The sequence below is a fragment of the Solanum stenotomum genome, chromosome 5, assembly GCF_019186545.1.
Source record: "Solanum stenotomum isolate F172 chromosome 5, ASM1918654v1, whole genome shotgun sequence".
Taxonomy (NCBI): domain Eukaryota; kingdom Viridiplantae; phylum Streptophyta; class Magnoliopsida; order Solanales; family Solanaceae; genus Solanum; species Solanum stenotomum.
The window spans coordinates 927,286-955,187 of record NC_064286.1 but is presented as its reverse complement, the minus strand read 5'-3'; the positions used below and the strand labels follow the sequence as shown (position 1 = coordinate 955,187).

The window sequence follows — 27,902 nt, the reverse complement described above, 5'->3', positions numbered from 1 at the left end:
ACTTGCATTATTACATTGAGTACTTACCAACTTCCTAACTTCTGGCATGACTAGGTTCAGCTTTGTCGTCATCACTAGCTTCGTTGTCATCACTAGCTTCTTGTTCCTGCAGGAAACAGAGAATGCTAAAGAAGAGAGAGATGAGTAGCTTATTAAGTTAAAGAAAGTTGACGAACTATCTAAAACGGAAAGAGAGCAGTAGTAGAACCTAATTAGAATGTGTAGCAATTAGTTATATAGATAGCGGAATAAGACATACCTTGTTATTGAACCTCTGCTGTATTAATTTATTCAGATCATCTACTTTCAGCTTCTCATAATCGAAGATCACCCATTCTAGATTCTGTGTACTCATAGATATTCCCTGTTGGACAAACGTCTTCATTTCAGGGCAGCGATTAATATGCACTTCCTTGAGAAATGGAAATTCAAGAGCATGCTCTGTCAGAAAGAAATGCTCCAGCTTAGGCAGATAATTAAGATACAGCTTTTCCAATAGGGGAAATAAGGTTATGATTCCTTCTCCTTTTGTGATCACTTCTTCCATTGATTGACAATTTGTTATGCATAACACTTTGGAGATTCAGAAGACCTTTTGCCACTGATGGAGACATCAAATTTCTCAATTTTCCACAATGCAATACTTCCAATGTTTGAAGTTTGGTGAAGTAGTCAGTTGGAAGTTGGTGAGAGCATAGAGCACTTATGCTGTTAGACCCATAAATATCTAACACTTCCAGATTGGGACAAGAAACCTGCGAGCTTTGAAGTATCAAACATTGTTGCAGATAGAGTTGGAGCTATTGGAACAAAACTAGGTTACACACATTTATTTATACTAGTCCTCGGAATGTGCATCGCACATTTGTCCCCTAATTGACATTAGAAAAGTTAATTAATTTATATAAGTAAATATATCATAGTGGAGCGTACATATATTCATCGCTAAGTTCAAAGCAAAGTCTAAGTTTCTTGAACTATATATTAAAGGATTTGTATATAAAAAATTAAATATGAATTCTAATACAATAAAATTCAACGTAACATTTGCACTAATTTTTACTTTACATTATTTTTTATTTTATTTTTACTTGTGCACTAATTTTTGTATCTCTCTGTAATAGTTAAGTACATGGATTTCATAAACATTTGAGATTACATATAAAAATGAAAAAGTACAAACATGTTGTTTTAAAAAGATAAATGATTATCAAACAACTAAAAATACATAACTATAAATCTTTATCAAAGACTTACTCTTTTACGGGTCTAGTTGTGAAAATATTCTGCGGGATTTAACATGCTTACCCTCAAAACAATTACTTATAAATATAAATTGGGATTACCTTGATTATATTTATATCCTAAAGATAGAAGAAATGAAGAATATAAAAATATANCTTGCATTAAGTCGAGGTACATGAATATATGATTGTATTAAGTCGAGCTACATGAATATATGATTGCATTAACATCTTGGTTGATGCATGAATTTAAATATAACTATTACTTAATATTTAATTAAATAAATAGATTTAGGGGTAAGATAAGGGCAAAATGGTAATCCAACTTTGAGGTGATATATATATTATATATATATATATATATGATATTTTTAATTGGCCAAATATATATATAAAAAAGTTGTATATGATCTCGTTTCATATTTAAAAAATGTTTTTTAGTATCTCAAATATATTAGTATTTTTTTTTCCATTTGGCTGAGTCTAGAGCGGTAGAGATAATTTTTGAAAGCCACATGACATTTTTTAAATTAAAAAATTACAATTATATATTTTTTTAATAAAATTATATATAAATTTATTAACGAAAATGATAAATATGCACCATATATTAGACGGTAGATATATATGCACCAATTTATTAACAAGAGGTATATTTGCTCAAAATCGCAAAGTTGAGCAGTATATATGCCCATTTTCTCTTAATTCAATGAATAATTTGGGTTTCACTCGTCTGTAAATTTTGTTAAAATCTAATGTTTATTTAAAAAAAATTTTAAAGAAATAATAAGATACTTATTTTTATTATCTTTTTTATTGACCTTCTTTAGTTATTGAATTACAATTTTTTTGAAAAACGAACAATAACATTTTTTAGCATGTTTAATTCCAGTAAAACAATTGCGAGAACAGAAAAGCAATTTTTTCTCTTAATTGCTACTGTACATTAAAAATAACAATCATTTATTATTTCTTATTAAATTATAAGCAATGCTACTGTAAGTTTTAATTTTAATTTGTCAATTGCACTATACGTTTTAAATAGAAATCTTTTACTACATCAAAAGGAGTAATAAAAAAGATGCACAATAGCGATCTTTTATTATTTTTTGAAAAAAATATTTCAACAAAAATCAATAAAATAGTTAAATTGAGCATTCTTTTATTTTTTAAAAATTAGTTTAAAATGAAATTGTATTTCAACACAATTTAATGAAGAAATTATTTAAATTAGTTGGATGACTTTCTAAGTAAAATATCATTAGTTCAGTGACTTTCTAAGTGAAATATTAATAGATGAGTGACTTTTGAGTGATAAAACAAAATTGAGTGACTTTCTACGTAAACTACTCAAAGTTGAGTGACTTTCTAAGTAAACTACTAAAAATTGAGTGACTTTCTAAGTAAACTACTCAAAGTTGAGTGACCATTTGAGATATTAGGTACAATATTATATCTCATATTGGTCTTCTTGACTAATAATTGTACTATTTCATTATAACTCTCACCCACCCCAAAAACTTATATATATTGGTCTTTAATTTCTATTATTAATAAAAAAAATTAATATATTTTTTTGACATTCTTCTAATCATAAAATGATATATATATTTTTTAATATTTTAAGTATTTTTTTGGAAACATTTTCACTAAAATTTTTTGTTACAAGGAAGCAAATGTAGAGTGAAAATAGGTTGAGACTTGAGAGTAAATGAATAGAAGAGAGGAAGTTGAAAGTTAATAATTGCACGGATTTGGGTTAGGTACTACTATTAACTCTACCTGACATGGACCTCTACTATTTTGGAAGTGGCTAAACAATTTACACATAATAGTACTATTCCATAATAACTCTCACCCACCCCAAATATTTTTTTCGATCAAAAAATAAAGATATAATACATAAATATATCAATTAATTTGATTTCAGTAGATCACATCTATGCCTTTTAATTTTTGATGTACATAAGTAAATACTTAAATTTGTATAAAATTGAACAAGTAGACACACATGTTTTACTTGACATAAAACACGTAGCACGTTAGACACAAAATTGTCATATAGGATGTCAAGTAAGAGGAATATATTTATTTGTTCAATTTTATATAAATTTAAATGTCTACTTGTACACACTCAAAGTTGGACAACAAATTTGTTAGTTGAAACCAAGTTGAAAGTTGTGGTAGAATGATAATTAGTATTCTTTTTTAACCAAATATTTCGAGTTCAAGTAACATGCCTTTGATAAGAAATATTTTATCCATGTGAATTCAGATACCGGATATGAGGTGCGAAACCCAAAAGATATTTGCACAACTTTGAGGTATTAGGAATTAATTTCCACTTGATATACTTTTTTCTTATTTTTTATTTTAGTGGTGTACTCGTGTTTTAAAATGAAACATCTAGGAACAAGTCTGTCATCAAATTGTTGACTTGATTCCATCCACCTAATACTACTCCATTACTCTCATCCACCTCCACAATTTTTGATTTTTTTTCACTGACTAATTTAAATTTATTATTTTGATGTTCAAATTTATTTATGTTTCACTAATATTTTTGTTAAATTTATTATAGATGATCCAATTTTATTTTTCAAATACAAAAACTAAATTACAATATAGCTGAAAAAATAGTTTTAAATTTTAATATAACCGCAAAAAATAGTTTTAAGTTTTTTTCTTACACTAAGAAATGAAAGAAAAAAAATAAATAAGAATAAGAAACTCAAATAATGATAATCAAAGAAGTCAAAAAATAATTTATGTTAAGAAAGAAATTAAAATATACCTTGAACTTTGCTAGAAGAATCATATGTTTTTTAAAAAAACTAGTTCTCGAATATTGTGAACAATATATCTCAATCAGTATAAACTTTTCAAATCAGTATGGAGTAGATTGTATTAACAAATGTATGTAATGAATAATTAAAATGAGAGGGGAAAGTTCAAGCTCAAATTGATGAATAATTCGTGAATATCTATCTAATGATATGAAATGTCATGAATAACCTTGAAGTTGAGGCTGAAGATATTTAAGTCAGAATTCAATGTCAGAAATTCCATTCTTGCCAGATGAATAAACATTCTTTTGATAAATTTCACTCATATATGAATTATCTATCAGTTACACAAGAGAGAAAATTTCTATATTTATTTCAACAGACAATAAATATAAGCATTTCACTTGGATCTAAAAGACAAAATGAATGATAACATGATTTTATAAACTATTTAAGAAAACACACCAATTTCACTTACATACCCTCAAATAGGAATATGTTATGTGAAAGCGCTACTGTCCAAATTCTTGACAATCATCCTCCGGAGAAGGTTGTTGATGCTGATTTTGTTGTTGCTGCAATGGTGGTGCATTATTAAATGGACCATCTACTGGTAAATCTGGTTCAAAGACTGATGAGGAATAGTTATAACCCAAGACTATTTCATCGAGTACTTTATTTATTGCCTTCCTAGCTTCGGAGTCATAATTATGTATATATCAATTAACATATTTTATGAATATTTGAAAATAGTCTCAAAAAGATTTTGTTTTAATTAAATATTTGGTTAATTAATTTTGATTATATAATAGTTTATATTTTAATTATTTAGTTTATAACTAAATCAACTATTTTATTTCATTAAAATTAAGAAGCTCGTTAGTTAATTTAATTTGTCCTGTTTAATTACTAGCCGAATTTACCAAATGAATTCAATTTGGCTACATTCTTAATTTAATCGGCTAAATTATCAATTTATTGGCTATTCTCTAATTACAAATCTAGCCACTCTTTAAACTTCACCTTCAACCTATCTTAAGACCAATTTTGGGCCTTCATTTTCTTTCCAACCGGCCCAATACCCAACTCCCAATCCTTTAGCAATATGTAACCCACTTTCAATTCCAAAAAAAAACCAGCCCATACCCATTCAATACAACCGACAACAACAGTAAACACATTACAACAACTTACCACAACATGTACCAACCGACTTATTCCAAAAAAAAATGACCAGCAGCTGTACGCATCAACATAGCAGCAGCAAACGGAAAAACAACGGGAAATAGACGGAAAGCAGCGAGGGACGCAGGCAGTACACTGCGTCCTTTGTCGTCTTCTTCAACGTCTCTCTCAGATCGTCCCAGTCGCGGCAGGCACGCGTTTCTCGATTAGAGAACGATAGTTTATAGAGAAAATATTTTCTAAGGTCACAAATAGAGAGTCAAAACTTGAACAAAAAGCATTCTCGATTAGCATCCAAAGGGATTTGAGTTTCTTTGAGCTCTGTTTCTTCTTTCACGCACCGTCCGAACTCGCCGAAGTTCTCAAAATTTGCATTGTGGTGGTGGAAGTTCTGCTCGAGTTCATCGTCCCGGCTCGCTGCTCCGAGAGAGGTAAAATGATTTTCTTTTACGCTTTAGCTCTTCTTTGTTCATTTTAGAATTAAGAGTGTTATGAGTTTTGTCAATGAAGGTATGAACTGCTATTCTAAATTCATGTCTTAGTTTCGATATAGCTTGGTTTTGTTCTGAAATGCAAGATGAGTCTCCTTTTAATTCTATCCGAGTAGTTTACTGTTCTTTCGGTTTCAACTCGAGTTTTGATAGTTGTTTGGTTCTGTTTTCTTCTCTGTCTGCTCATGTTTTGGACTGATGTCCTCTCCCGTCTGATTCGAAATGTTAGTGTTCTTTAGCTTGTTCTCATAAAGTTAAGTCAACTCTGAATGAGTTTATTAAGTATTTTGGTTATTTTACACTCTGTTGATGGCTGTTTTCTTTCCTGTCGATGTCATGTTGGAGCTGCTTCTACCTGTTATTGTTGTTGTTGTTTATAGTTGTGTCTTTTAGGATGGATTTGAGGCTGAGTAGTTGTCGTATTTAAGCGAATTACATGTTGCATTTGGCCGAGTTTACTGCATCTGATTATTCGATATAGGTTGTATTTCTCAACGTACCCTCTTGAAAGGTTGTTGATATTTGTTTGCACTGATGAATATATATAGATTGGTTTTAAAATAAAGAGGATAACATTTTCCTCCCTCATATTAAATGACTAGCCGAATACATTTGATATGACTTAAGTTGTAGGAATTGGGGTTGTGATTATTTTGCTTCTTTGATTACTCACTTATATTACTTGGTACACCTAGAAACATCATATGCTTATGTTAAAATCTGAAAATTGTTCATCTTGAAAGTTACAATAGTTATGAGTACATTTGGTCTAATTTCTTGAGTCTTAACTAGAGCTTTAATATTGTCTTAAGTTTGATTGGCATTTTTTTTTTCTTAATTTCTCTAAGTATGTCTTCTCATTATGGCTTGAATTGCCATCAACTTTATAATATGGACATCAATATGTTCGTTTGTTTTGGTCTATCTCTCGAAATTTGATTTGGTGAACACCTACCCACTTGATCATTTGTGAATGCAAATCTGTATAAGGTCATTTCGTTTGGTTGAATATTTGTTTAAGATTTACATGGAGGAAATTTCATATATTTTCTTTAGTGTTCATGCTTACCCCTCTATTTATTTTTCAAATCCAAGTGTATTTCTCTTAATTATGCACTTGTTATCCTATAATCCATGAATCTGAACTTGTCTATTTCCGGATCGGGTAACTCCAATATTTTTAGATTCTTTGCATTGTGTGTTCAGTAGTAATATTAGTTTCTTACCTTTGTTTTAATATAAATTGTTGTAGTAGCTTCCGCTTATTTAGAGTAGCTTCCAATTGTTTATAATAACCCCTTACATGTTATGAAAAAGTTTGTTGTGATTTCTTAAGACCTTTTGACATTCTGGTTCAATGAGATAGATAATACCCAATTGATTGTGTTATCTGAAAGATCTGATTATTTTCTTTCATGTTTTAATTATTCTATGTTGCATAAAGTTTAATGCTTTAATTCTTTATAGACAAATTAGTGTTAAATTAGTCAACAAGGAATATGTTGTTATTAGAATATCAAATATCTGACCAATTTAATTTGCTACATTGAGTTGCTTTATTTTTCTAAATATCGACTCCTACTTGTTTAATTCACTTGTGCTAATCATTTTTTTTTATCTTCTTTGCATGAACACTCTCCTATGTTGAGTCCACTCGGACTCCCCACCCCTTTGCATTCGATTCTCCTTGGGTCAACCTTCATGTTGCGAAAGGGAGGAAACTATTATTTGGGTTAAAACCCAAGTGAAACGATCAGCAGTGGCCTCAAAAGGCTGAAAATGAGTAGCAGAAATGTCACGCCCCGAGCCTACACCCTGGGCGGGACCGGCACTCGGAGACCATTGCTGGCCCCAAGCGAACCCTTGGCCTGACTTTCTTAACTCAGCGGAAACCCAACTCAACAGAATGACTCAAAGCAATGCAATATTTCAAAAACAACTTAACTTAAAAAGTATGGCCATAAGGCAACCCGAGTCTCAAAATAGGATATTTACATATATACATAGATAAGAGACTCAAAACTAGCTGACTGACTGTCTGTCTGTCTATGAAGCCTCTAAATAAAACTGAGATGGATGTTGGGACAGACCCCGCAACATCCTAACAAGATCAAAAAAACTAAGAACACCCAATAATTGAGCCCTCCAGAAAGCAAGGAGGCTCACCACTGACTCTGGAGTGCTCAGCTGGATCAACGACGTGCAGGCTGCTGATCTGGGATACCTGAATCTGCATCACGAAACGATGCAGGCCAACTGGCATCAGTACATGGAATGTACGAGTATGCAAGCTGGAGAACTAAGCAACAAAGGCTAGAAGGGAATCTGGAAGAAACTGAATAGCTTACCTGGCTCAATTCAACTCAACTCAACCTGACTGACTTCTTTCAATATAAGGCAATTTAAAACAAGAGCGATATAAAGAAAGACTGTTTATAACATGCTATAAATTCTGTGTGTATACCAAGATACAATAAGCCTGAAATGTATATAGAAATACAATGAACTGATGTATATAAAAGTACAATAACTGCTGTGGGAGTTTCTCTAACCGACAACCATCACATAAGAGCTATAGTGATGATACAGCGATCGACCTCACGCTGCCAGAGCATCTTATACCCGGCCAAAGGTATAAGACCTGAACTGCCTAATGGATCCACTAGTCTAATCTGAAAAGGATTCATCTAAAAAGTATGATCCTTTTCTACCCATGGTGGCTAACATGGTTCTATGGGGGCTGTGGGTTCTTTGAACGCTCCCCCAATTCGGTGCTCGATACTACTCCCAAAAATGTACTGGCTCTTATGTTTTTAAAACATATTTCTTCCTGCTGATATGAGATAATTACTCAAAAACTAGCCCGAAGGCTCTTTTGGAAATCTCAGTTTCCAACCTTGTTTAAATGTAAAAAAAAACATTTCTTTGAAACTTCTTTGGGAATACATAGTTCCCTAATAACTTTGAGAACGAACTCAACTTTAAACTCATGACTTAACTTGACTGCTAACTTCACTTGACTTGGAACTATCTTTCCTTGAATCGGAATTATGAATTCAAGGTGTTCGATCACATGTTATGGAGGGACTCTTGAACTCTTAGACACACTATGGAGTGTCGGAAACAACCATAAAACATAGGTAATAATACTTTGGAACTTGCTTGAGAATGTGAGAAAAGGGATGGGGAAACTTGGCTGAGACTTTAGATTTCTGGTGACACAGGTGTGACTTACGGACGCCATCGACGGATCGTAGATAGACTTACGGTCCGTACTGCAGGTCCGTGGATCGAGTCAGAAACTTCCCCAGAATTCCGTGAAAAGAAATGACTAAGTGTTGAACTACGGTCCCGACTTACGGTCCGTGGATCGAGCTACGGACCGTGGATCGTGTCCGTAGATCGATGCCTCACAGAGCCCAACTTCTGACCAGATTGACGGTTGACCAGTACGGACCGTCGATCGATCTACGGTCCGTAGGTCAGTCCCGTAGATGGGAAATCGTCAGCCCAGAAATTTGCTGCGAATTAATGGTGAATCAACTTCCAATGGTCATAATCCTTAGAATCATAATTCCCTCAACATACAATAGGTTTCAACTACACAAACCACAACATCAACAACAACTAACAACTTCACTAACTTTAACAACTTCAACAACTTTAACAACTTCAACAACAATTCCAATCTTTTCTCAATCATATTATAAACTAGGTATGTGTGGGGGAAAGAATCAACCCACACAAAAAAAAACTCACATACCTTTTAGGGATCACCCCCGACGATAATCCACGACGGAAATTTGTTGATCTCCTTTCTCCTCTTCTTCTCTTACTCTTCTCTTCTTCTTCTTCTCAAGAACCCTAACTCTATTTCTTTAAAATGGGATAAAAGAAATGATCCTAAAGATCATCCTAACTCAACAATAAGAGCTCAAAATAAATAATTTGCGAAAGGACCAAAATGCCCTTAAATTTCCGGACGAATTTCCTTTCCAACTGCCCAACTTCTACAGGTCATAACTCCCTCATACGGACTCGGAATCGAGCAAACTCGGCGGCGTTGGAAAGATCGTTCCAAGGGCTTCGCAACCATAATTGGAACTACTCCTAACTCATCCTGAGCTAGGAGTTACGACTGCTCAAAGTTGGCAAAAAACTCATGTTTTTTCCACACAGCCAAATTTCCGGATTTTTTTTTAAAAATTTTTTCCAAAAATGACTATTTCCAAATTTCAAGCTTCATCAAAGCCATTTCAAAATGTCGGATGTTACAAGAAATGGGCCAAAGTCCTCCTAAATTTCGGCAATTGTATTTTGTATTTATTGGGCCAAAGAAGGCCCATTTTTTATGTTGTTTATTATTTTGTTAGAATTTAGGACAGGTGAAAAATTGGGCCTGAGGCCCAAAGAAAAATATTTGTTTTACGTTAGTATAAGACAGGTGCAGGTGACTCAAATGGGCCAGAGGCCCAAAATGAAAATGGGCCAGAGGCCCAAAATGAAAATGGGCCCAAGTATTGGTCCAGGCGAACAAAAAAAATCATACTTGGGCCCAATTTTTCTTTCCCTAACTATTTTTACTGTTATCACGTGTTTATTTGTTAGAATCAATCTTAAGGTTGAAAAAATTCAAATCCCCGAAAAACGTCCATTTCGCCTTAAATTTTTTTTAACTAAACCAGTCATATCTTAGCAAGACTTAAATAAATAATTTTATAAGATAGCTCACTTAGATAATATTTAAGTACTTCCCTTTTCCCCCTTTAAAATAGTTCTAACTAAAATAATTCAATTTTGTAATTTAAGTCAAATTAAATTATTTTAGCCAAATAGTTAATTATCGGATAACCGCGTATTAGCGGGCATTTCGGGTGCTTTCAAACCCTTCCCGAAATGCTAATATGAACCTCGAACCCCCTTAATTATTCTTCATTAGATTTTCTGTTTTTAATCTTTTGAAAAAAATCGGTTTTCTTAATTTCCTTTTAAAAATTAAGTGGCGACTCTTAAACCAATCTAAAATATATTTTTAAATAAAACAACAAATATAGTTAGTTAGTTATTAAGTGGCACAAGACAAACCTTAGAATTAAATGCCTTCTGTATTACTTTATTGAGATCATCTACTTTCACCCCAAAATCATGGTTCACCCTTTTGAGACTTGGTAGCTTCAGATTCATCGCCGTTGGTAGCTTCAGATTCATTGCCATCAGTAGCTTCAGAATCATGGTTATCACTAGCTTCAGATTTGTCGCCATCAGTAGCTTCAGATTCATGGTCATCACTAGCTTCAGATTTGTCGCCATCAGTAGCTTCAGATTGATCACCATCATTAGCTTCAGATTCGTCACCATAACTAGCTTCAGATTGGTAGCCATCAGTAGTGCCTTGACTGGCCTTTTGTTCCTGGGAGAAGAGGAGAGCTGACTAGCTTAGTAAGCACAAAATTTACTTGAAAGCTAAAAGACTATATATGCTGATACTTGAGATTTATAATTGGAAATATTTGGGGGCATGTAGAAGGAAGTTGCTTCAATTGACAAATATAAATAACTATCTGAATATTACTATTACTATTAAGTTAAGCCGGAAAAGAACTAGAGTTAATTAGTTATACAGCAAATGGCAAAAGACAAACCTTAGGATTGAACCTCTGTTGTGTCCATATATTCAGATCATCTACTTTCACCATATAACCATTGTTCAGCAATTCGAGACTCGGTGTACTCACAGATACTTCTTGTTGGACAAACGTCTTCATTTCAGGGCATTCATCAATCGCCACTCGTCTGATGAGCAATGGAATTTCAAGAGCACACTCCGTCAGAAAGAAATGCCCCAACTTAAGCAACCTGCGGAGCTCCAGCTTTTTCAAGTGGGGAAATAAGGTCATGATTCCTTCTGCTTGTTGTTCCTCTTTTGTGATCACTTCTTCCATTGATTGGCAGTCTTTAATATCTAGTATCCGGAGATTCGAAGCACCTCTAGCCACTGATGGAAACATCAAGTTTATAAATTTTCCACAATTCGATACATACAACATTTCAAGTTTGCTGAAGTTGGCCTTAGAATTGAACATCACTTTATTGAGATCAACTACTTTCATCTCATCATCATTGTTCACACTTTTGAGACTCGGTGTATTCATAGATCTTCCATGTTGGACAAACGTCTTCATTTCAGGGAAGTCATCAATCTTCACTTCTCTGGGAAATTGAAATTTAAGAGCATGCTTCGTCAGAAAGAAATGCCCCAGCTTAGGCAGCCTTTGAAGCTTCAGACTTTCCAACAGGGGAAATAAGGACTGAGTAGTCTTGATTTCTTCTCCTCGTTCCTCTTCTGTGATCACTTCTTCCATTGACTCACAATTTTTTATCTTTAGTTTCCAGAGATTGAGAAGACCTCTGGCCACTGATGGAGACATCAAGTTTCTCAATTTTCTGCAACTATCTACTTCCAATTTTCCATGTTTGCTTAAGGAAGTTGGAAGTTGGTGAGAGAATAGAGTACTTATGCTGTTAGCCTTTTCGATAGATAGCTCTTCCAGGCTGGGACAAGAAACCTGCAAATGTTGAAGGCCTTGTTTTTTGTATAAGGGATGAAAATTCAACATCTCTTCAAGTACAAATCCAAAAATGAACTATATCTCATCTTACATCAAGGTAACAGCAAGTGAAAAATTAAAAAATGTTGCTTTAAGTGACAAACAGAAATAACTATCTGAATATTACTATACTATTTACTAGTTAAAACTGAAAGAGAGCAATAATTAGTTATACAGCTAGCAGCACAAGACAAAGACAAACCTTAGAATTGAACATCACTTTATTGAGATCAACTTCTTTCACCTCATCATCATTGTTCACACTTTCGATAACTCAGCATGCTCACAGATCCCTGTTGGACAAACGTCTTCATTTCAGGGCAGGAAACAATCTTCACTTTCTGAGAAATGGAAATTCAAGAGCACACTTTGTCAGAATGAAATGCCCCAGCTTAGGCAGTCCTTCAAGCTCCAGTTCTTCCAATAGAAGAAATAAGGGCACATTAGTCATGATTTCTTCTCCTTGTTGTTCCTCTTCTATGATCACTTCTTCCAATGAATCACAGTAATTTATTTTTAGTCTTCGGAGATTCTGAACACCTCTGGCCACTGATGGAGACATCAAGTTTCTCAATTTATGACAAAAATATATTACCAATGTTTCAAGTTTATTGAAGTAGGCAATTGGAAGTTGGTGAGATGAGAACATAGAGCACTTATGCTTTCACCCCCAATGATAGAAATCACTTCCAAGTTGGGACAAGAAACCTGCATAAACGAATCATATCTCATCTTAAATCAAGCTTGGATTATATTACACTCCGAGTTAACTGACAATAACATATCATGGTTTCACGTAAACCCAGTGCTTTAAGGATATCTCCTCATAAGGTTACAAGAAACTCTACATGATAAGTACTATATATGGTAAAGACAATTAAAGAAGATCCTACACTGATACTATGTAATCAACTATATATGGTAGGCAGATATTTAATTGATGGTGATTGACATAATCAAAAGTTACTCTTTTTCATTCTATTGCTAAAGTAGTGAAACACTTATATCATTATTGTACTATTTTCATGCTTTAGTTTAATTTGAAGAAGAGGACTCTTGAAATTTGATTGGTTATGGGAGAAGGCATGTCGACAAGAACTCGAAAAATTATGATTCAATTCTGTATTTCTTTTTTCCATTTATATTGTTATGAATCAAGTCATAAGAAAGATGTGTATGTTGATTTTTTTTTCTTTTCTTTTTTGTGTTTTATCTTCTATTAGACTTCTTTAATTTAATTTTCTATGAATATCTAATTGTAGTGAGTCTGTATTTTATTTGGGCTCAAATTAGCATTTTATGACTTTATTGGAACTTTGCTAAGTACTAACCAAAGTTTATAATTGGAAAAAAAACGTGAAATGACAAACATCTAGAGTATATTATGTAACATAGCTATAGTTTCTATTATTTTTAATCAGTAGCTACAGTTTTGTAAAATTTTGTTGTTTGGTTTCCTGAGTGTATAAATCTAGAATTAGTATAATTCGGTTTTTGATTGTATAAATCTAGATTTTGTAAATGATTACCCTAGCTATTTGTATACGAATTATGAAAAAATCATAATAAATTACCCTGTCTGTATAATGACAAGCGAGATATACAGCCGGATTTATGAAAAGTTCCTAATTGTATAAATATGAAATTTATATATACTTACCCTATTTGTATACTCGCAAGCGAAATATACAAACGGGCAAGTGAAATATACAAACCGCATTGCCTCCATTTGTATATACTTATCCTGTTTGTATACTCGCAAGTGAAATATACAAATGGGCAAGCAAAATATACAAACTGCAGCGCTTCCATTTGTATATACTTACCTTGCTTGTATATTCGCAAGCGAAATATACAAATGAGCAAGCGAAATATACAAACCACAACCTCCTTATCAAAGAGAACTATAGCTATGGAGCGCAATTACCGAAACTATAGCTATAGAGCTATTTTTGCTATTTCTGAAATTTTCTCTTTATAATCTGAAGTTGGCTCCTTAAAACAAATTAATTTTAAACATTAAAATATGCCACTCATTTGATGTTTCTTATCAAACTTTAAAAAAATTAATTTGTAATTATTGCATTTTATTACTCATTATACATGTTTTTTTATAGAGTTTTAGTCGTTCTAATGGATCTATAAAAAATTTCATGGGACACAAGTACAATGCACATATCCATAAACTAATAGTAATAAAAAATAGAAGCTAACCTTTTGATGAAAAAGAGGATTTGAACTAGTGATGGAGTTGTTGGCTGTTGGCCAGAAATTTTGGAACTTAGGTAAAAGAGCGGAAGCGCATTTCCCGTAACTGAGGGAACTCAATGCCCTCAACTGTGTTATTGCAAAAGTGAGTGAACCAATCCAGACAACCAAGATCCAAGTAGTTTAAATTGGGGAACTTGATCACTGGTCGGATGTGTGTACTTCGAGAAATCTCCTCTTCCTCATCAGAACTCCCTGCAGCCAGTGACACACAAAAAAGATACTGTAGACAACAAAAACAGCTTCTTAACTCCAGTCTTTCTAGTTTGGGAACGGAATATTATTCTGACAGACAGAGATATTCAATGAATATGTCCTGTTGTACTCATCCAGGAGTAAAGTATGGTGGTAACCAATACAATTAAACAGACGGAGATCTTTCACATTCTGAAATCCATCGAGCTGCAACTCAGTCAAAACATTCATGGAGCCCTCTCCATTTGAAACTACAAATTCACTCTTCCTCAACATGTGGCGGATCCAATCACCCAATGGAGTGGTCTCACGGACCTCGAGTACCATAATCCTGTTGTACTTGTCCATGATTTCAGTATCGTGGGAAACAGCAGATTCTTGGAAGCTCTTAGAGCATACCGTGTCAACTTGGAGGTAAGGAGGTGGCCCAAGTTATTGTAAATCACATCTTCGGAACAATCAATTAATGACAGTGCAGTCAATCTCGATAAAGATTCCAGCTCCCTCAACGTGGAGTAACTACAATGTTCTACTCCCACCATATGTAGTTCCTCCAATTGAACTAGTGGTGATAAGACACCTGCTGAAATCCTTTTAAGTACTCCTTGCTTATGATCCCAAAACTCTAACAAAATTAGATTGGTCAATTTTCCTATCTCCACAGGCAGCTCCTCTAACATAGAACTTCTGATGCTGAGAATTTCCAAATTGACAAGTTTGCCAATAATCGATATGTCATCCAACCTTGAATTACTCAGACATAGTGTCCTCAGATTTGACAACCTCTGAATGGATGCTGGAAAAGGCGGAATGGAGTACCGATATCCACTCAGGCTTATGGAATTGAGTTCACTCATTCCATCAAAAAAATCATCCTGTAATTTGAATGGATATCTAAAATGGAGATTTAACATTAGAAGCTTCAGTTTTGGACAAAAAACTGGTCTAGGAAGCTCCTCAAATTTGTTTGCAACAATTGACATATGAGTGTATTGCTCGTAAGATTTTCTACTTGGGAACTGTTCTGAGTTCACATCGTGACTTACCATAAATATATGCTTGCCCTCAGAAGCAATATATATAGCAAAGTCACGGACCACATCATAGCATTTTAAAGTCTTAAAGTAGTGAAGCTCTCATAATTCCATATACTATTATTCTTCTTTGACAGTGTAAAATGGGAAAAGTAATTGTTGCTTTTTTTTTTCTTCCAATTTTTCATCTTTCCTATGAATGTATGAAGCAAATTCTAAATTCCACACATAAATTTAAATTTATGAGAAATTGATCTTGCTCATATCCATATTTACTGGGGATCTTGATCATTTATTTGTATCTCTTCCGATACAAATTTTGATCAACACATATCTAATTCTCAACCATACGCTAAAATCCGGAGATTTGGAAGATACATTCATACAAATTTTGGGTTGAAGGGGAATTTTTTCGGGTTATAATGTCTTCGAATTTGTATGCAGATCATTATAATCAAAAACTGATAATGTTTTTAAGATTGTTTTAATTGGAGATTCCGCAGTTGGTAAATCTCAATTATTGGCTAGATTTGCAAGAAATGAATTTAGTTTAGATTCAAAGGCTACAATTGGGGTTGAGTTTCTAACAAAACTTTAATTGTTGATAACAAAACCGTTAAGGCACAAATTTGGGACATTGCGGGACAAGAAAGGTCAGTTTAATTTTTCAATTTTTCTATGTTTGGTTCCCTTTAGCGAATTTTTATGCAGAGATGTTGTCTTTCTTTTTCATTTTTTCACACAATCCATGCAAATTTAGCGAAAAATTTGTGCAGGTGACATTAATTAGTTTGAAATTATGTGTTAGGCATGTTAGGACATTTACTTTAGGTCCTTTGTTTTTTTGGAAGTCATTTGGTTATAAAAATATAGAGAATTTCTGGTACTTTTTATTTTTTGTGTAATATTGGTTTGAGATGACCCTAAATGGAATGACCTGGTTAGCGAAGATTTAGATAGCCGACCCTAACTTGCTTGGGATTGAGGCGTTTTGGGAGTTAGTACGTTTACTATTTCTTGGAATTGTCTAGTTTTGTCAAAGGTATAAAAAAATATATAGAGAAATCCTAGTGCTTTTTATATTTTATTTTGTGTAGTATTGGTCCGAGATGAGCCTAAATGGAACGACATGGTTATTAGTTAGACTACATATTGTTGATCCCAACTTGTTCGAGATATTTGAGACGTTCTTGTTTTTGTGATAAATCTTCTTAAAGAGTGGTTTATATTGTGATTTAGACTTCAATATGTATGTTTCTTCTTGACTTACAATTCATCTCTTTTGAGTCGAGGGTCTGTTGGAAACAACCTCTCTACCCCGCTATCACGCCCCGAGCCTACACCCTGGGCGGGACCGGCACCTGGAGACCATTTCTAGCTCCAAGCGAACCCTTGGCCTGGCTTTCTTAACTCAGCGGAAACCTAACCCAACATAATAACTCAATGCAATGCAAAGTCATAAGACAACTTAACTGATAAAATATGGCCATAAAGGCAACTCGAATCTCAAAATAGAATATTTACATATATATATAGATGAGAGACTCAAAACTAACTGACTGACTGTCTGTCTATGAAGCCTCTAAAATACTGAGATGGATGTTGGGACAGACCCCGCAACATCCTAATAAAACAAAAACTAAGAACACAAAATAATTGAGTCCTCCGGAATGCAAGGAGGCTCACCACTGACTCTGGAGTGCTCAGCTGGATCAACGACGTGCAGGATGCTGATCCGGGGTACCTGAATCTGCATCATCAAACGATGCAGGCCAACTGGCATCAGTACATGGAATGTACGAGTATGCGAGCTGGAAAACTAAGCAACAAAGGCTAGAAGGAAATCTGGAAGAAACTGAATAGCTTACCTGGCTCAACTCAACTCAACCTGACTGACTTCTTTCAATATATGGCAATTTAAAACAAGTGCGATATAAAGAAAGACTGTTTAAAACATTCTATAAACTCTGTGTGTATACAAAGATACAATAAGCCTGAAATGTATATAGAAATGCAATGAACTGATGTATATAAAAATACAATAATCTTTGTGTATGAAAATACAATAATTGCTATGTAGTTTCTCTAACCGACAACTATCACATGAGAGCTATAGTGATGATACAGCGATCGACCTCACGCTGCCAGAGCATCTTATACCCAGCCAAAGGTATAAGACCTGAACTGCCTAATGGATCCACTAGTCTAATCTGAAAAGGATTCATCTAAAAAGTATGATCCTTTTCTACCCATAGTGGCTAACATGGTTCTATGGGGGCTGTGGGTTCTTTGAACGCTCCCCCAATTCGGTGCTCGATACTACTCCCAAAAATGTACTGGCTCTTATGTTTTAAAAACATATTTCTTCCTGCTGATATGAGATAATTACTCAAAAACTAGCCCGAAGGCTCTTTTGGAAATCTCAGTTTCCAACCTTGTTTAAATGTAAAAACATTTCTTTAAAACTTCTTTGGGAATACATAGTTCCTTAATAACTTTGAGAAATGAACCCAACTTTAAACTCTTTACTTTACTTGAACTCTTGGCTTGATGTGAAACTCTTAACTTAACATGAAACTCTTAACTTTTGACTTGACTTGAAACTCGAGTCTAAAAAAAATGAAGCTAAAACATTCACTAAAGACTCTTGAACAACTTTAAAAACTTGCTTTGACTTACTTCACTTCTAAACTTAACTCTTAACATCACTTGACTTCTAACTTTACTTGACTTGGAACTAACTCTCCTTGAATTGGATTATGAATTCAAGGGTAATAATTTGTGTTTGGAAGGACCCCATGATGATTAGGAATAATTTAAGACAGTTAAACTTAAGAAGAATTTCGAAATTAATTCTGAAAACAGATCAGATTTTGTTCCCAGATGCAAGCTGCCTGACTTTTCTCCTTCATGTTGCCAAATCTAAACCCTCTTAACTTCAAAGGTTCTTTTCCCAAACACTTGGGGTCATAAACCCCTCAACATACAGTGGATTCCACTCAAAAACACTACCAAATCCTGTCCTAAATCAGCAAGAACTTCAACAACACAACCAACAACTTACACAACCAAAATAAATCTTTTCTTGGAATTAAAAACGAGTTGGTGTGTGGGGGTATGAACCAACCAACACTAAGGATCATAACATCCCTCAATATACAATAGATTTCAGCTCAAGAACACAACCAAATCATGTCCCACAACCAACAATAACTTCCACAACACAACTAACAATATCAACAACAACTAACAACTTCAACAACTTCAACAACAAATCCAATCTTTTCTCAAATCATAAAATGAGCTTGGTGTGTGGGGGAAAGGATCAACCCACACTAAAGAACTCACATACCTTGATAGGGATCACCCCCGACGAAATTCCACGACGGAAACTTGTTGATCTCCTCTTTCTCCTCTTCTTCTCCTCTTCTTCTCTTCTTCACTCTCAAGAAACCTAACTTTCTCTCTTTTAAAATGGAACAAAAATGATCCACAAACAGCCTAACACAACAATATAACCTCAAAAGAAAAGATTTGTGAAAAGACCAAAATGCCCTTAAATTTCCGGACGGACTCCCTGCCAACTGCCCCAACTTTCAAAGGGCATAACTCGCTCATAAAAACTTGGAATCGAGCAAACTCGGTGGCGTTGGAAAGATCATTCCACAAGCTTCACAATCATAACTGGAACTACTCCTAAATAATCCTGAGATAGAAGTTACGACTACTCAAAGTTGGCCAAAAACTCACTGATTTCCACACTTATAAAATTTTCCAGATTCTGAATTTTTCCAAAAATGACTACTTCCAATTTCAAGCTTCTTCAAAGCCACTTCAAATTGTCGGATGTTACACCCGCAAAGGTAGGGGTAAGGTTTGCATACATCTTACCCTCCCTAGATCCCATTTTTGTCTGTAAACATTTACCTTCTCAAGCTATGTTGCTCGGACTCTTGGGAAAAATGTTGCTGGGATCCTCAAAAATGTTATACTTTTGAAGGATCTGCTTTTGAAGAGTTACAGCCACATAGCCAATTTGATAATTGTTGTAACTCAATGAATCATCTCTCATTTCTCTCTCAGGTATAGAGCAGCAACAAGTGCATATTATTGAGGTGCAGTTGGCACGATGCTAGTCTACGACTTAACAAAATGCCAATCATTCGATCATATGGCTAGATGGCTGGAGGAACTCAGAGGTCACGCAGACAAGAACATACTTATAATGCTCATCACGAACAAATGTGATCTAGGAAGTCTTCGAGCTGTACCAGTTGAAGATGCTCAAGAATTTGCAGAAAGGGGAAATCTCTTCTTTATGGAAACATCAGCTCTTCAATCCACAAACGTCGAGGGTGCATTCATGACAGTTTTAACAGAAATTTATAAAATCATTGGCAAGAATACGCTTATTGCAGCTCCGGGAGCTGATTATGGGAAGTCACAATCTTTAAAGGGAACCAGGATCATTGTTCCTGGCCACGATTCGGATTCTGGTGGGAATAGTGGTGGCTGCTGCATGTCGTCATGATTTTTTTTGAGTTCTGGAGGTCTTTTTATTTATTCGAAATCATAATATTACTGGGAATGTTTTATGTTTTATGTAGAATAGGGAATTGTTGTTGATGATGAAGTTGATTTAGATAGTTTGTTTAGCTATTTGTGTATACAGTTCATTAAATTGTTCACTGGGCATCAGGGGCGGAGCTACAACCCTGTCTGCGGGTTCTGTCATGTATTTGTGTTTAAAAATTCACTTAATACGTATAAACAATTTATCCAGAATCTACTATGCTTACTTTTCTAGAACATAATACTGATAAACTCAAAATCCTAGCTCCATCGAAGTTACAAAAACACTAGCATGGTGAACGGGAATGATAAAAAGAGCTCGTAAGAGACATTATCTGCTAGGGTCAAGGTCTAGGGAGCTCGAGAACATCGATGGTTGATAATAAAATTAGATGGGGCATGACTGTATGCCCTGGCAGAAAGCAACAATGAAGGTAATTAGTTACTACGTTATATAATTCGAATACGTACAGAAATTTATACAAGGTAAAAGTCTATACAATTATGCCTAACCAACAGAAGAAAGGCAACATAATTTTCATTTCAAGATTACACACACTGAAAACCTTTTACAAACTACAATGTCAGTGCAGTCGACCACGATAAGGATTTCAGATCCCTCGAGGTGGATTAACTACAATGTTCTACTCCCATGATATATAGTTCCTCCAATCGGACTAGTCTTGATAAAACCGATGGTAAAATACTTTTAAGTACTCTATGCTTATTCAAAAACTCTTAACGTAATTAGATTGGTTCAATTTTCCTTTCTCCACTGGAACCTCTTCTAACTGAGAATTTCCAAATTGACAAGTTGGATATGTCATTCAACCATAAATTACTCAGACATAGCATCCTCAAATTTGTCAACCTCCGAATGAATGCTGGAAAAGGCGGAATGGTTTACTCATTCCAACAAAAAAAATCATCTTGTAATGTGATCAATCTTACAAAACAACGTAGAATGCAAGATGACATGATAAAATAAATCTACATATTAGCTGGTAAATATACTGAAAGAAGAATATAGAACCACAGGCGTATTCCAAATTTAAAGTTTACAGAGAATCCTACAGTGACCTCAAGTTTATGTCACTATCAACTATTTTGTAGATATTACTAATACATATACAAGATCTATGGGCAATAGTTAGTGGGTTGACATGAACCGATAGGTTACAATAATGTAGATCCACCTCTGCTTGTTACCTCCATCATGAGCATACGTAATAGGTGATGTTCAAGGTTTTACTTGCATTATTTCATTGAGTTTTTCCTACCAGCTTCTTAACTTCTGGCATGACTAGGTTCAGCTTCGTCGTCATCACTAGCTTCGTAGTCATCACTAACTTCGTCATCATCACTAGCTTCGACGTATTCACTAAGCTTCTTGTTCCTGCAGGAAACATAGAATGCAAAAGAAGAGAGAGATGACTAGCTTATTAAGTACAAGAAAGTTGATGAAGTATCTAAAACGGAAAGAGAGCAGTAGAACCTATTTAGAATATGTAGCAATTACTTATATAGCTAGCGGAATAAGACATACCTTGTTATTGAACCTCTGCTGTATCCGTTTATTCAGATCATCTACTTTCACCTTCACATTATTGAATTTCACCCATTCTAGACTCGGTGCACTCACAGATATTCCCTGTTTGACAAACGTCTTCATTTCAGGGCAGCCGAGAATATACACGTTATTGAGAAATGGAAATTCAAGAGCATGCTCTGTCAGAAAGAAATGCCCCAGCTTAGGCAACTTGCAAAGCTCCAGCTCTTCCAACAGGGGAAATACGGTCATGGTTCCTTCCCCTTTTGTGATCACTTCTTCCATTGATTCACAGTTGTCTATGGATAACACTTGGAGATTCAGAAGACCTTTAGCCACGGATGGAGACATCAAGTTTCTCAATTTTCCACAATTCTTTACAATCAATGTTTGAAGTTTGGTGAAGTAGTCAATTGGAAGTTGGTGAGAGCATATAGCACTTATGCTGTAACCCCCACTGATGTATATCACTTCTAGGTTGGGACAAGAAACCTACGAGCTTTGAAGTATCAAGCATTGTTGAAAAACCCTAGGTCATAAGTGGACAAGCCAAAACTGCTTACACACATTTATATATTTTTGAAAAACCCAAATATATATATAAAAAATTGTATATAATCTCGTTTCATATTTAACAAAAGTTTTTTAGTATCTCAAATACATTAGTATTTTTTTTCCGTTTGGGCTGGGTCTAGAGGGGTCAAAAAAGGGTGAGATAATTTTTGAAAGCCAAATGACATTTTTGAAATTAAAAAATCACTATATTTGAAGTATCAAACTTTGTTGCAGATACAGTTGGAGCTATTGAGTGGAGAAGCCAAAAGTGATTACACACATTTATTTATATATTTTTAAAAAGCCATATATCTATATAAATAAAATAAAATTGTATATGATCTTGTTTCATATTTAATAAAGTTTTTTAGTATATCAAATACATTAATATTTTTTTCCATTTGGGCTGAGTCTAGAGCGGTAGAGATAACTTTGAAAATCACGCGACATTTTTTAAATTAAAAAATTACTATTATATACTTTTTAATTAAATAAATATAAATGGTTTAACGAAAATGATAAATATGCACCATAAATTAGACGGTAGATGTATATATGCACCAATTTGATTGACAAATAAATATATTATTTATTTTCTTTTTGAACATACACATTCTTTTCCTAATGATATTTTTTTTTATTAGCAAATGTTAATTCTACTTCAATTGGAAAAAAATAATACTAAAAAGATTTCTTATTTTATTATAAATATCAAAATAAAAATTAAAGGTTGATTTACTATGATCTTATATATAAGATATATATTATCAGTATAAAGGGTACATTTTTAATAGTTAAAGTAATTTTAAAATAAAGAAAACAATAATAGAGTACTTTAAAAGTAATATCTTTTAATAGGAATAAGATTTGTTCAAAAAGAAAAGAAATAATATATTTATGCGGAAAGAAATATTTTTGACTCAAGTAGTAACAATAGGAACATTTCCAGAACAAACTATCAATGGCAAGAACATTTTCTTACTAAAGTAGTGAGGGCAAGAACATTTTTGGACTAAACTATAAATTGAGGGCATTTTTTATCATTTTAGGTCAGTAAGGTATTATTGACCTTTTTTCAAAAAATAAATTACAATATAGCTGCAAAAAAAAAAAATAGTCTTAAAATTTGTTCTTCCTTTTTTCTCCTTTTCCATATCTATTTATTTTCACACTAAAAAGATGAAATGAGAATATGAAACTCAAATAATGATAAGTTAATATATTTATAAGGGAGATATTTAAAACTTAAATTAACCGTTGAATAAAAAAAGTCACAAAAATCATATCAAATATAGCCTTACATGGATTTTTTAAATAACAAATTAAAAAAATTAATTTAAAATTATTTTTTTACTAGTTAGACAAAAAGGATATATCTGAGCAATAGACTTTGTTTAAGTAAATATCTTTAATGCTCAAATAAAAGATAACATTTTGGTCATAAGAAGCAAACCTTTTCATCAAAAAGAGGATTTGAGTTGTTGGCTGTAGGCCTGAAATTCTGGAACGCAGGTAACTCCGATAAGTACATTTTCCGTAACTGAGGGAACTCAATGCGCTCAACATTGTCACTGCAAAAGTGAGTCAGGCAATGCATAAGCAGAATGCTCAACTCATATAAATTGGGGAACTTGATTACTTCATGTGTTGTCTTCAATAAATGTGTCATTGAATCACAATCATTGAGGCCGAGACATTTCACATTCTGAAATTCATTCAGCTGCAACTCCGTCAACACATTATTAGAGCCCTCTCCGTATGAATATACAAATTCGCTCTCCTTCAACAGTTGGCAGATCCAATCACCCAATGGGGCAGTCTCCGTGACATCTAAACGAATACTCTTGTCGTAGTCATAAATGCTTGAAATCCCAGGGTAAGCTACAACCATAACAAAAGTGAACCGTGTCAACTTGGAGGGAAGGCCAAGGTTACTGTAGATCACATCACTCAAATCTTTTACTCCCAGCATATGTAGTTCCTCCAATTGAGCTATTTTTGATAAGACCCCTGCTGAAATCCTTTTAAGTTTTATACACTCATTCCAAAACTCTAACCTAATTAGCTTGGTCAATTTTCCTATCTCCTCTGGCAGCTCATCTAACTCACAATTTCTTATGCTCAGAATTTTTAATTCGACAAGTTCCCCAATGAAGGATATGTCTTCCAACCTTAAATTACTCAGACACAGAGTCCTCAAACTTGACAAACTCCGAATGGATGCTGGAAAACGTATAATGGACTGCTCATAGCTGTGTCCCCTCAGGCTCAAGACATTGAGGTTACTCATTTCATCAAAAAAATTGTCCTGTAGTTTGAATGGATCTTTAAAACGGAGTTTCAACATTAAAAGCTTCAGTTTTGTGCAAATTATTGGTCTAGGATGCTCATCAAATTTATTTGCAACAATTGACATGTGACTGAAATGCTCATAAGAAGTTCTACTTGGGAACTTTTCCGAGTTAACATTGTGACTTACCATAAAGTTATGCTCTCCTTCAGACGCAATACTTATAGCCACATCACGGACCACATCATGCATTGTCACATGATTTTTGTCTGAACCTTGGGATAACAAGAAACCATCTTTCAATATTTCTAACAGAAGAGACAACCTATTTCTTGCATCTTCTAAATTTTCAATTCCCGAAAAGATGCCAAGCCCCATTCCAAATAAATGCAATTCTTCGGTCCAAATATTACTATCTTCCTCGAATAAAGAACAAAGCAAAAAGAGGTACTTTGCTTCATTTTCTCCCAAGTGATCATAGCTTAGCCTCAGAGATTCATACACCTTTTCATGCACTCCAGGGATATTTCTTGCTTCTGCACGACGTAATTGTCTAAGGGCATCCTCCCACGAAGGCTTGGTTTTACGCTTAAGTGCTCCTGCAACTATAATAATTGCAAGCGGCAGCCCCTTGCATTCTTTGGCGACCTCTTTTGCTGTGCCATGAATAGAAGGAACGTCAACTGAATCACCAGCTTTCTCCTTGAAAAGGCACCATGCTTCCTCTTCAGATAATGTTCCAACTTCAATGATCTTCTTAGCTTCCATTACTTCACAAACATTTCGGGATCGCGTCGTCAATATCACTTTGCACCGATGGTTGTGGTTGCTACCGCTGGGAATTCCAAGTTTGTCTAGATCATGAAGAGCCTCCCAAACATCATCCAAGATTACAAGGGTGTGGCTGTTCTGATCCATTAACCTTGTACGCAGCCGATCTCCACGACTCCACAAATTATCCCCTTCTAATTTCAGCCCGAGTCCTTCTGCAATCTCACCCTGAACTTTTTTCAAATCTGGTTGTTGACTGACAGTTACCATGACGACATCTTTGAACAACCTTTCTTGTTTCACCTTTTGTCTGATTTTGTCAGCCAGTGTTGTCTTACCAACACCTCCCAAACCACATATCCCAATCATAGTGACCCCGTCATCTCTCAAAGCTGCCATGACCTCTTCCTCTTTCAATTTTCTGGAGTCAAACACCTCACCATAGTTACTAGGTATAGCCTCACTTTGAACTGGATGATCAAAGGAGATTACATTAGGCCTGTTGCTTTCATTTTGAAGTTGAATCAACTCCAGTGTAATTTTCTTAGCTCTCCTGCTCATCGAGTAACGTGACTTCAGGTTTGGACACCAACCATAAAAGCAACCCCTTTCAACCTCAGCTGTACCTTGCCTTACAGCTTCCACATGTTCAGTAGTGCTATCAACACTAGTTAACCAAGCCTCGCCATTGCGTGAAATGCGTTGTAGGTTTCTCCGGGCAACTTCCGCTCTTTCCTGCACCTCACTTTTGATATTCTTCAGCTTCTCAGATTCTTTATCCATAGATCTGATGTTGCTCTTGTAGTAATATAAATACCCGATCCCTCGCACAACTGGCTGCATCAAGCAACCTGTGACTTTTTCCACAAAAATAGATAAGAATTCCATCGCTAGTATAGTTTAGTAATAAGCCTTTTTTCAACTATCAAGTCTGAACTCTGCTATTGGTTTTTTCTTTTTTTTGCTTGCTTTCTAATAATCTCTTCTTGACTGGTTTTCTTAGTTACTGGGAAGTAAAGGTTGGAAAATGATGCAAAGAGAGAATTTGGAATGAAAATGAAATATCAGAGAGCAGAATTGGGGAATTTGGTATGGAAATGAAAGCTAAAAGAGCAGCAATGTAATTTGGTATGAAAATGAAATATGAGAGAGCAGAGATGGAGAATTTGGTATGAAAATCAATGTGAAGAATTTGGTATGAAAACAAAAGATCAGAGAGTGGAAATAGAGAATTTGGTATGAAAATGAAAGATCAGAAAGCGGAAATGGAGAATTTGGTATGAAAATCAAAGAGTAGCAATGTTGGAGAATTCGGTATGAAAATGAAAGCTTAAGAGAGGCAATGGAGAGTTTGATTGTGTTATTCCTAGCAACAAATTCACAGAGATTTATAAGTTGTCAAAATAGTATCTTTAAAGTGAGAGTATTGATTAGCTAACATATTAAAGTAGTGAACATCTGATTCCATATCTTCCTTCACTCAAACTTATATGCTTTCTTGCAATGGCAGACACTATAAAGAAGAAAAAAAGGAAAAGTAATTGTTGCTTTCTGGAATTTTCCAATTGCTTGCCAAGTACTCAAAGATCAGTCCAGACATTCTCTCCAACTTTTAACAAAGTATTTCCCTTCCAGTTTCACACAAATGACGTCTTGATGTTTTTTTAGAATAATTTCTACTACAACCAAATGGCACCATAAAGAAATTGAAAATACATCTACAGATCAGATGTCAAATATAAGTAAAAATCTGGATCCTTCGTCCCTCTAATTCCTCCTTCAGTATCTTGTCTTGATAATATTTATGAACCTACACTTTATATTATGAAGGAAAGTATGATCTTGGTTATTATTCTCCTAGTTCGAAATGTTCAAACACATTTTTACAAAAGGAACTTGCATTATTCTGGAGTCTAACTCCTCACCGCTGTTACTAAGGTATAGCTTCAATTTCAACTGCAGGATAGGAAAAAACAGCATAATATTTCAAAGTTCAATCACATCCAGTGCAATTTTCTTAGATTCACTGCTCAGAAAGTAATGTGACTTCGGATTCTACGTCACCGCGTTACACCTGCGACATCTACAGTACGGGTATAAACACTAGTTTACCAAGCCTCAACAATGGGTGGAAATGACTAGTAAGTTTCTCTGGGCAGCCTCCACTCCTAGCTGCACCCCGCTTCTGAGATTCATTATCCAAAGATTTTATGTTGCTCTCGTTGTAAATGAAATACCCAATCCTTCGCATAACTTGTGGATACGAAAAATACAAGCTTATATCTTTTTCTACTCACAAAACTTGTAACATTTTCCAAGTGAAATGCTACGACTTGTTGATGTTCTCCAAAGAG

General features: G+C 34.4%; 2 pseudogenes; one reads left to right on the top strand and one right to left on the bottom strand.

Annotated features, from left to right (window-relative positions):
* Positions 1 to 34: 34 nt before the first annotated feature.
* On the bottom strand, positions 35 to 26,523 carry LOC125865354 (probable disease resistance protein At4g27220; annotated as a pseudogene).
* Positions 16,234 to 20,342, top strand: LOC125865006 (ras-related protein RABA4d-like; annotated as a pseudogene).
* Positions 26,524 to 27,902: the final 1,379 nt, after the last annotated feature.